Source organism: Terrapene carolina, unplaced genomic scaffold, assembly GCF_002925995.2.
Source record: "Terrapene carolina triunguis isolate 2854851 unplaced genomic scaffold, T_m_triunguis-2.0 Scaffold96, whole genome shotgun sequence".
NCBI lineage: Eukaryota > Metazoa > Chordata > Testudines > Emydidae > Terrapene > Terrapene triunguis.
This window is the reverse complement of record NW_020664447.1, coordinates 14,703,496-14,715,116: the sequence shown is the minus strand read 5'-3', so window position 1 is coordinate 14,715,116 and position 11,621 is coordinate 14,703,496.

Genomic DNA, 11,621 nt, shown 5'->3' with positions numbered 1-11,621 from the left:
CACTTGCGGGTGAAAAGTGCGCTGGCCGGTGGACCCGAAACCTCCGGTCCGGGGGACGTTTCTTCCCCCTGCCGGGAGGGAGTAGGGCACAAGTATGAGTTGCGCCCAGGCATCTCCCTGACACAGTTGTTTTGGCAGATGACTCCACAGCTGAACATGGATAATTCCACCATAGTCCGAATCCACCACCCCGGGCACCACAAACAGGCCCTGCTTGCTGGCGGACGAGCGGGGTAGGACAAGGCCCACCGTGCCCTCCGGCAACGGGCCCTGGATTTGGGATGGCATGAGGAGGACCTCCTCGGGGAGAGTTATATCCATATTTTTCTGATTGACAAGGTCAATCCCCGCACTGCCCCTTGTGGCGGCGGGGACGTCGTGCACGGAGAGGGGCGCGGCCTTTGGCCTCGGGCTGGTCGCAGGCCCGGTTACGAGTTTCCCGGGGGGTTATCCTGGCTGGTTGTTAGGGCCCGGTTGTCACCCCCGGCTGAGCGACACTGCGCCGCCCAATGATACCCCTTTTTGCATTTGGGACACAGTGTGCGGGGCCTTTGGTCTGCTCGGGGTTTGTTTTTGCACGCCCCTCCCCCCGGGGCCCGACACTCTCGCCGAAAATGCCCGGGCTTTTGGCAATTAAAGCAGTTCCCCTGAGGCTTCTGCCCTTTGTGCAGGGCAGCAGCCAATAGGGCCATTTGATGGGTTTGAGTGCCTACGTCCGCGCACGCCTGTAGCAACTCCGCCAGGGTGTACCCCGGGCGCCCGACCACTGCCTGCATGGCACGGCGACAGTCTGCATTGGCATTTTCGTAAGCCAATTTCTTCATTAGCTCAGTTTGGGCCTCTGGGTTGTCGATCTGCCTTTGGACTGCCTCTTGGAGGCGGTCAATAAACTGGTGGAACGGTTCGGCGGCACCTTGCCGAGTAACCGCGAAGGACTTAGAGGACTCGCCCGCAGCGGGGACCCTGCGAAACGCCCGACGGACACACTGACCAATAATGGGATAAGCTGCCTGGGGCGTGCCCTCCACCTGCTGGGGGATGCCCGAAAACTGCCCCGTGCCATATAACTGCTCAGCAAGATAGGCCCCCCCACCCTGTGCTGCCGCCGCAAGCGCCTCTCGCTGATACTCGCTATCCCACACAACATACTGCGTGGGGGACAGCACCATGCGACACTTGTCCTTCCAATCTTGGGGGAGCAAGTAATAACCATTTGACACACCTTCCAAGATCCCCAGGGTGAAAGTGGACCGCACCCCGGTCTCGCGAACCGCCTTGCGGAGCTCGCGCAAAACCGAATAGGGGAGAGCCTGCCAATCCACGATCTGCCCCCCTCTCCCATCATCCTGCCAAGAGATGGGAAACGCCTCGAACCCACAGCTGGATTCCTCGTCGGTCAAGAGACCGGCCTCGCACGCTCGCCGCACCGCCGCGGCGACAGCGCCCCCCCGCCCGACCGGTGGGCCGGGGGGAGCCGCCGTGGGCGGCGGCGCAGGGAGGGTCAGCTGCGGGTAGGAGGGGGGCGGCCCGTCACCTGGGGGCAAAAGGGAGACCGGCTTGGGACCGTCGGGGCCGACCCCCTCCAGCGCCTCCTTACAACGCTGCCAGAGCAGCAGGTGCTGAACCGGGGCACGGGGTTCACTATACAAGGTGGTCCCAATCCGTATCCAATCAGGAAGCCGTAACGACCCGCAGTCCGGATACCAGGGGCACTGGCGATCTATTTCCCTGAGAAGGTCCTCGATATGAGCGACCGAGACAACGACACATGATCGTTGCCGTATAATCTTTTGTAACTCCCTTGCGTGCTCCTTCTGGGCACTGGAAAGTCCCCCCCCCCCCAATACTCACGAATCAGGGGCGGCAAACGGCTGCGGAGGTGCACTCGGCGTATCCAGCCGGTGAGCAGGGGGGATCACGTCGGGGTCACCAGATGTGGCGACGAAAAAGGAAGGAGACAGAGCGCCAGGTCTTGGTAGCCGAAAAAGCCTCCCAGGGACTTTCCACTGGGGTTTTTATTCTCCTACTTCCATGTTTACAGCACTTATGAGTGGTTAAATTTTTGCGCATAGGAGGAGCATACAGTGCACATCAACATGACCTAACAAACCCATATCTTGTGCACGTGAAAGCGAGCAGCGAGGGTGACGGTCAGGTCAGCCAATAAGTTTCCCAATCGCAGGCGCTGGGATATAGGCCGCTCCGGCCTCGTAGCCACGGGCGCAGTGTGCCGCACCCGTGGACTGACGATTCGGGAGCTATGCGTCCCTACATCACTCAACTGCGGGAGTATGTAGTTGGGTAACTAACTGGAGCTGCTGCCCCTGCAACTGTGGCTACACTGCTATTTTCAGTGCACTAGCTCAAGCAAAGTTAGTGTAGGTCTGTTTACCTGTATGTGAATCACAGCTCCCGGTGTGAGGTATAAGCGGTTTGGAGGGAGCTTTAGACTAGCCCTCTGCACCAGTGTATTTAATCCAGCATGAATAGCCTTAAATAACATCAGCAGCTACAAGCAGCAAGATGGGAACAGCTGACCACCCCGCAATATAATCTTGAGAAGACAGGAGTCTGGACAGCTCTGGAATGCTCCCCAACAACATACACCACAGTGTTTTCCTGCTGTCCTTCTGGGTAAGGATAAAGACGCTATTTCCTTTTTAATGTCAAGTTATTTACTCTGTACATGCATGTGTAAGTATAGAAGGGGGCACTGAAGAGTTTTATTTCTGCATTGGCCTTATTTATTGATGAGGGCCTCTAACCATAGGAGTTATGAGGTCTGTAGGGGTAGAACACCATATAAATGGACAGTATATAACAAAATTACAGGTATTTATAAAAAAAAAATCAGTGTCCATGCAGATACACAAGCATGTGTATCTATTAAAATATAATGTAAAACAGGTCTGACTCGCCAGTGACTGCCTGTAGTCTTTCCTTTACCCTAGCCACCTATCCTGCAATGCTGCCAGCCAGAAGGCCCCCATCCCTCAAAACCCATCCACTTTGTATCTGTACAATCATTAGATTATGCACAATAAGGAGTCAATTCAAATTCCACACATCACTACCAGCATGCACAAAATCTGAAACTGATCGTTCAAACCGCCCTGCAGAAAGGGCACCAGACGTGCTGGACCCTGGTCATGCTCTTTTAAAGACATAAATAATTTTTTCTCCTACTCCTAGTAGCCCAATGTGCAGCAAAGCACAGGATGGACTAAGGTCTAAGGTAAGGCTAGTAGCTACAATAGAAGGTTCTCCATGTGCTATTGCATTCTTACAACTGCACCATATTGTTTCTTTGCAAATACAGTCAGATTTAATTTAGATAATGGTGTGAGCACTCTAGCAACTGTTAACAATCTGACATGGCTGAGTTACTCATTAATGCAGTGTTTACATTAATCCTAGGACACACAAACTTACATTGTTTAAATTCATTACTTATGAAAGCCAAACATCACCTTCTACTGAATGCACACACAATAGCAACTAGTACTATAGCTTTCCAGTTGTAGTAACCACTAATCATAATTTGGCACTAATGATGTTGGAGTCATTCTGGCTGTGACTTCAATCTGAGAGAAAAATCAAGGTATCTATTCATGTAATTATATTCCCATCATTAACTTAATTTAGTCTACCATTGATTTGACACCACAGTGTATAAATTCTGAAATTATTTAAAATCTGTAAGCCTCCCACCTTTTTGAGTCGTCTGTCTTGTGAATTTGACATATTAATGTATTTGCTTACAGTCCAGTGTGCAGACTTTTGCTTGACTTGCTGCTTTGTTATATGTTCAAGTGAACATTTAAGTCCAAATATGGGGGGGGGAAACAACCAGATTATATACATAAGGGAATTTTTGCAAATGCAAATGATTACAATTACATAGGATGGTAGATGTCTAACTACTATTTCAAAGCAGAATTAATTACAATCGCAAAAAATGTGGGCACAATTTATATGTACAAAACAGGCCATTCTAGCAGCAAATCTGTCCCAAAGCCAGCAGAGCAGGAGAGTACCAATAGTCCCATTGAAGTCAATGAGACTATTCATGTGCTTAAAGTTCAGCAAGCGCTTAAATGATTTACTGGATCAGGGCCTTAGTTTCCATTTTCTTTACTTGGCATAACATTCGTTATTTTGCTCAAGGGAACTCAGACTTGCATTCTCAATTATATTTTGTCCAGCCTCCTGCACAATTATATAAAGCATGGAATCATCCATATTTATTCAGAAGGATCTCTTCCTTCAAGTGTATTCAGGACCAAATCTGCTTTAATAAGTTGACCGATCACATACAGAAATTCATATGCAATTATTAAACATTACATTGTTAAGGGACAGATTCTGATAATCTTATACACACTGGATGAAATTGTGGCTCCATTGAAGTCAACAGCAAAACTCCCATTGACTTCAACAAGGCCAGGATGTCAAGTATTGTGTATTGCCTTTCTCTGCCTTTTGTGGGACTACTTCCGGGATTAGGATGTCATAGCCTGCCTGCAGGTTTGGCTTATGAATATTTTGTTCTTCTATAGCATTTTTCAAAGTACTTTACAACAGTTGGACTTATTCAGCCTTCAAGCAACTGGATGAAACTCCATTATTAAAGACCCTTGCACAGTCATGCTATCCTATTCTGCAGCTAATGAGCAATTTTCAAGAGTAGCCAAATAAAAGAGAGTAATGCATTGGCTTCAGTGGCATTTGTACCCACTTACAGTAGGATTGAATGTGACCCCCGTAATTAGGTATCCCCATTTCACAGATACGGAAAAAAGGAGAGAGAAGTAACAGGACTTGGCCAAGGACACTGTCAGTGTCCAAAATCTTGAAAATTATATATGACCTAAACAAACTTAACGTCAGCAATTCTAGACAAACAAACAGGTGGGAAGAAAGGAAAGGAGGAAGAGGCCTCATATATGGTTATTTTAGTAGCATGTAAATCAAGATGCACACTCCCAGGTTGAGTCTGAGTGCTTCTAAGGTTTCTGCACTATGCCTCGCTATGAGATTCCACAAGCAGAGAACTTTGGAGGGCTGCTAATGAGAAAACACACAACATTCTTTAAATTATACCAGAGTTTTCTGATTATATATTTTTTTAAACTTGAGAAAAATGTAGTGTAAAAAAATTATTTTCCACAGCAGCATGAAATTATAGCTTTCTTCAGTGTACAATCTTAAATTATGCTACAAGGCCAAAGCGTTTTTCTCTGTGGTTTGTATCCTGTTGGAATCAGTCCAAGCAATACTTTTCTTCTCTGCTCAGCAAAACCATTATGTTGATTGAACTGAAGCCAACATGCACACTCATGACCTATCTTGCCATAACCTTATTCATAATTTAGTTGGAACGGAACTGCATTTATAACAATATTGATAAACTAGTGCAAGGGCTTAACTTGTAAAGTTGCTATTTTCAGGGATTTATGAGCCCATTTAAAGTTGTCTCTTTCCAGATTAAACATGTTGTGCAGATTCTTAAGAAATGATAAATTTTCACCCAGAAAATTTGGGGGAGGAAAAACTATATTAAGTCAAACCCTTTTGGTGGGAGAGAAGAGAGAAAAAATGTAATGGCTTTTTGATATTTTTTGCACGTTGGTAAAACCAGAAAGCTACCAGGTCTTTTAATACCTACTTTTCAGCTCAATTATTTCAGCTGCAGGAATTTGTTTCCAAAGGGTGCTACTGTACACTTCAACAATCTCTGGTGCATTGAATGAGATGGGCCTGTACCAAAATCTCCAACCCAGACACATTCAAATTTCGTACATCTCTTCCACTCACGTACACTCTAGTGTTGCCTGGATCCAGGTTACAACTCCATTTACATTAGTGGAAGAACCCAAACAAAGGAGCAACTTGTTCCATATTATGTCAATAGGAATTTTGCCATTTACTTCAATGAGAGCAGAATTGAGCCCTGAATCTGTTTAGGGAACTGCTAACATATTTCCTATCAACCCATATTCCTGCTGCAGTATACGAGCTATGATGTACTGCTACAGAAGAGTAAACGATATAGTGAATGCAAGATATTTCTTACAGTATTACACAGGAATTCAAACAGATTGGAACAGATTGTTTTACTAACATCCAGGTGCTATTTCCATAAAATTGCATGGAGAAAGAGCAGCCATTTGGGGTGTTTCCCACAGAGTTACATCAGTGTCCTAATCAAGCTCTGTCTACTCATCCAGTTTCAACATTGACTTCAGTGTAAATACCACCTCTTCCCTTAATATGAACAGGGGCAGGATTCCACTAGCCCATCCAGCTGGCAAACAATGTAGCACAGAGACAGTTCTTCGACTAGATCAATGAGTGCACCAATCCACCAGCTATCCCTCCTATGGGTGCAGTGTAGTGCAGCCCTGAAACTCCATGCAGAGTTTCCTTCTGCCAAGCTCATCTACTCATGCTTGTTAAAAAGAACAAGAATTGACCCTTAATGTGTATGTGTGGAATGCAGATTTCTCCAACTCTTTATAGCCAAACTAACGTCAGATACACAGCAGGTAATTTTTCAAGACACACTAGAGAGCAGAATCTGGCTCTATAAAACTCACTTGCAACAAACCAAAAGTTTCCCACACCTAAAAAATATGAAAACCTACACAAAACATTAAGAGAACATTCTAACAGGCCAGGTCAGTGACATTGTTAGGGCTCTTTATTACCTTGCAGGAGACCTGGGTTAGAGCCCTCAATTTATTTATTTATTTTTTAAATGTTAGCGTGGGTTGCAAAGGAAAGTCTTAATCAGCATTATGTAAAAAGCCTAGCAATTCTCACCCTATAGGTTCTATAACATACATTAAAAAGGCAGAGGGTTGTATTTGCTCAGCAGACATATACATTCATTAACACAAGGATTAAATACACACCCACACACACGTTAATTAATTTTAGCCTATTTGTTCTGTTTATTACAGTGGTGTCTATGGGCCAACAGGGAACAGTGCCCTGTGCTGGGAGTAGGGCCCATATAACCCAATTACAGTAAACATGAAATGCATCAGAGCAACCTATGTGCACAGACTATATCATCAGCTAGTGTATGTTCAAATATACTTCACTCAAACAAAATGGAGAGGAGCTCAGAGGGAGGATGATTGCACCTCCCTGATTCAGGGCTACTTGGCCCCGCAGGGGTAGCCCTAATTTATATCACCTTTCCCCTGGATCACCTACAAAATGCCCTTTCCTCCCAGGACCGGTGCAAGGATGTTTCGTGCCCTAGGCGAAACGTCCACCTTGCGCCCGAGCCCTGCAGCAGCTCCCCGCCCTGAGGCGCCCCTCCCGTGGCAGCTCCCCACCCCCCCGGCCCGGGGAGCCATGCAGCAGCTCCCCACCCCAGCTCACCTCTGCTCCGTCCCCTCCCCAAGCCCTGCGGCACCTCCCCGCGGCACCTCCCCACCCCCTCCTCCGCCCTGAGGCGCCTCCCCTGTGGCAGCTCCTGCCCAGGGAGCCGTGCGGCAGCTCCCCACCCCAGCTCACCTCTGCTCCGCCCCCTGCCCGAGCCCTGCGGCAGCTCCCATCCCCGCTCCGCCCTGAGGCACCCCCCGTGCCAGCTCCCCACCCCCCGCCTGGGGAGCCGTGCGGCAGCTCCCCACCCCAGCTCACCTCTGCTCCACTTCTCCCTGAGCACGCCATCGCTGCTCCACTTCTCCCGCCTCCCAGGCTTGCGGCGCCAATCAGCTGTTTGGCACCGCAAGCCTGGGAGGGAGAGAAGCAGAGCAGGACGGCATGCTCAGGGGAGGAGGCGGAGCAGAGGTGAGCTGGGGCGGGGAGTTCCCCTGCATGCTGCCCCCCCCCCTTACTTGCTGCAGGCGGCCCTCCCCGCACCCCCCTGACCCAGCTCCCTCCACCTAAATGCCGACGACGACTGGGGCGGCCAAAGATCCAGCCGCTGTGGTCGCCGCCGAAGAAAATGCCGCCCCCCAAATGCTAGCACCCTGGTCGCCTAATAGGTTGCACCGGCCCTGTTTCCTCCCCTTTTGGTGGAGATGAAGATGGGAAAGGTGCAGAGGAGGTAGTAATGCTGCCTCTGCCAGCTTTACACCTGACATTCTCCACTGGCTGGCTCTGGCTACGCTGAGGCCACTTTGCACCACACCTCAGTGAACTGGCAAATCCAGCCCACAGTAGCCAGGCAGTGAAACGGTTATTATACTTCCTAACATTAGAAAGTTGTAATTGTTAGCCTTTATAAATGCACAGGGCCAAATTCAGAGAGACTACAAATCAGAAGGGAGCACATATGCCTGCAGTGAGAGCGCCATGCTTGTAAATGCCTGGGTAGATAAGTAGTTGATCTGTCCCTATAATGTCCTGTGAGGTAGTGAGTGTGTGCACCCAACTGCAGGTAGACCTCAGCATGTGGAAGATATCCCAATAATTATGGGAATTATTAGTCGGACTGTGGATGGAACTCTGGAAAGGTCAAATGGGATAAAAATTCAAAAATACACCTGGAAGAAATTCTTTCATTAATACGTGCAAATGATTGTTGATGTACAGAAGGGCTTTGAAGTAAAGCCTTGTTGAAGCTAAACTTCACTGCATCAATGGAACCAAATCCAAAGTAAAAAGTAAAATAAATTGAACCAGCATAAGTAAAGCACTACCAAAATCTTCACGAGGTATAGACCCATCATAATATCTTCTATATCCCTTCTCAACTGCTGGGGACATGGCTGGGCTTCCTTTTGGCTCAACAATCCTCAGGTGCTGGAAGAGAGGCATCTTATGTAATTCCTTAGGCAGCTCTTTACTTACAGCAAGTGTTTCTCACTTGGCCAGATCTTAGCCATTATTAGAAGATCAATTAACACAACTAGCACATGTGGTATCTTACCCAAGTTCACAAGGGACAAGGAAGTCTTAGAAATTTAGATACCATGAGACTCGTCTCACCTCAACCTTTCATTAATTGTAACCACAGAAGATAAGACGGCACAATAGGCTACACCAGTGTTTTTGGAAGAGAAGCAGATGGCCTGTTCATAGGAGAGGCACTGATTATCTTCATCAATGTTAGGCCCAGCACCTCCCGGCTGCCTTGGGAGCTGAACTCCCCATTTACACACTTGTTATAGTACAAATTAATAAGCATTAATTAGCTACAACGTATGAACTTGCATTTTTCAGTCTGAACAATGAGTCAGAGCATTTCTATTCACATGCATTTTTTTAAAAGCCATATGGACCAAACTGATAGTTGAGCCAAGTTTCAAGCTCATACGAAATCCATAAAAATACAGTTCCACTTACACAACATTCTTTGTATTCAAGCAGGATTAACAGTGCATAGCTATACATTCAAAAACTTTGGGGGTTATTTTTTTAAAGCACTCAGACTGGTCCTAAATCTGCACCTATTAAAATCAATGGGAGTTTTGGAAACAAAGTTAGGCCAGTGCTGACTCTCAGTGCTTTTGAAAAATTCCATCCTTCGGTTAAAATTGGAAAGCAAAACAATCATGACACTACTCCGTATATTTACCAGTGTTATTTGTTTATTTCTTACTACGTTTCTTGAAGACCCTTGTCTAATTTCATTCTTCATAAGGGGGTTCATTTTATTTGCTTGAGATTTTTACTTTTTTTATATTTCTTCGTGCATATGAATACATCAAATCATATGAACATAAGACACTATATAAGCACATTTTAACATGGCATATAAAGAAATCAACTGTATATGAAATCATCTGAAACTCACTTTTATAGAACTCCCATACATTATGCCCGATTCAACTCTCACACTAGTTTTGCACTAGAGTAACACCATTGACGTCTGTGGACTTCCACACTTAGGGTACGTCTATACTTACCTCCGGGTCCGGCAGTAAGCAATCAATCTTCTGGGATCGATCCCGGTAGTGCTCGCCGTCGACGCCGGTACTCCTGCTCCGCAAGAGGAGTACGCGGAGTCGATGGGGGAGCCTGCCTGCCGCGTGTGGACCCGCGGTAAGTTCGAACTAAGATAGTTCGACTTCAGCTACGTGAATAACGTAGCTGAAGTTGCGTATCTTAGTTCGAAGTGGGGGGTTAGTGTGGACCAGCCCTTAAAGTTGGAAAATCAGGCCCAATGTGCTCACAAGCCGGCCAGTTGAAAAATACTAAGTTTAGTCCTAGATCTGTATTGATATTATTAATAAAGCTGTTACACAAGGGAAGCAGAATTTTTAAAATCTTAGAGGCATGTTACTTTTAGCTGCCTGGTTAAAAATGGAGTCGGTAAAATAAACTGCTGCTGATTTATCATAAGGAAATATTTCATTTTTACAAAAATTATTGGGAGGCAGGATAGTCTAGTGCAGAGGTTCCTAAACTTTTCTTATTGCGTATCCCCTTCTAGATCTATCAGCTGCCTGTGTACTCTTACCCTTCTCATCACTGATACTTTGTGTGTTCTTCTTAACACTACCTGTCTTTAGCCATCTGTTCATATTTCACCGTTACATACAGCTGTAGTTATAGTGTGACCTATACAAGCGAAACCCCCCCGTAAGTTCTGAGATCAGTTAGACTGGACAGTTGGTGGGCAACTGAACCTGCTCTATACGGTGATTGTAGGTGAGGGCTCTAGTCAGCATCTCTGTTCTCTCATTGGTACATCTTGAAGTAAATTAACTACCATATTTTATACAACAGTTTTAAAGCTTTGTCTGAGTAGCCTATTATGAAAATGCAACAAATAATAAATAAAATCCACCATTACACACTTTCTCCCACATACCCCCCAGAGTTACATGTACCACAGTTTGGGAACCCCTGCTTCTAGTGGATAGAGGTCTGGGCTGGGAGTCAGTCTGGTCTCAGACTCTGTCTGACATTGGATAAATCACTTCACCTACTCTGAGCCTTTGTTTCCTTTCCTACCTTTTATCTGGTTTGTCAATTTAGATAATAAACCCTCAGGGCAAGGACAGGCTCATACCATGTGTACAGTGCCTAGCACAAGGGAGCCCCAATCCTCCAGATGCTACGGTAATACAAATATGTTTGCAGTGTTGTTGTAGCCATGCTGGTCCCAGGATACAGAGAGACAAGGTAATATCTTTTATTGGACACAATCTAACCCTCAATTGCCCACTTTATTTCAAATGACCACCTACAACATGCATTACCCATTATCCTTAATCTGTCCCAACTTGTATTTAGCTCAGACACTCTAATTTCTTTCCCCAGACTTGAAGAAGAGCTCTGTGAAGCTCAAAAGATTGTCCCTTCCACAAACAGAAACTGGTTCAATAAAAGGTATTACCCTCACCCACCTTGTCTCTCCCATACAAAAAAGCCCAGCATTTATTGACTAAAATAAAAGTAATTGCACTCCATAGCAATTCATTTTTTAAATTTCAATTTTTGTAAAGAAAAACTTATGTCCATGATTCTATTTAAGTTTCATAGACAAATTAAATGGGTTTTCAGGAAAACTTTCAACAGTTTAAAAAACAAATGAACAAGAAGTAATTTGTGAAAATTTGTTTTAGACATCATACAAAGAAACAAGTTTACACATGATAAATCATTGACAAACCCTAACAAAATATCCATTTGCTCTAGCAACAGCTTAATGT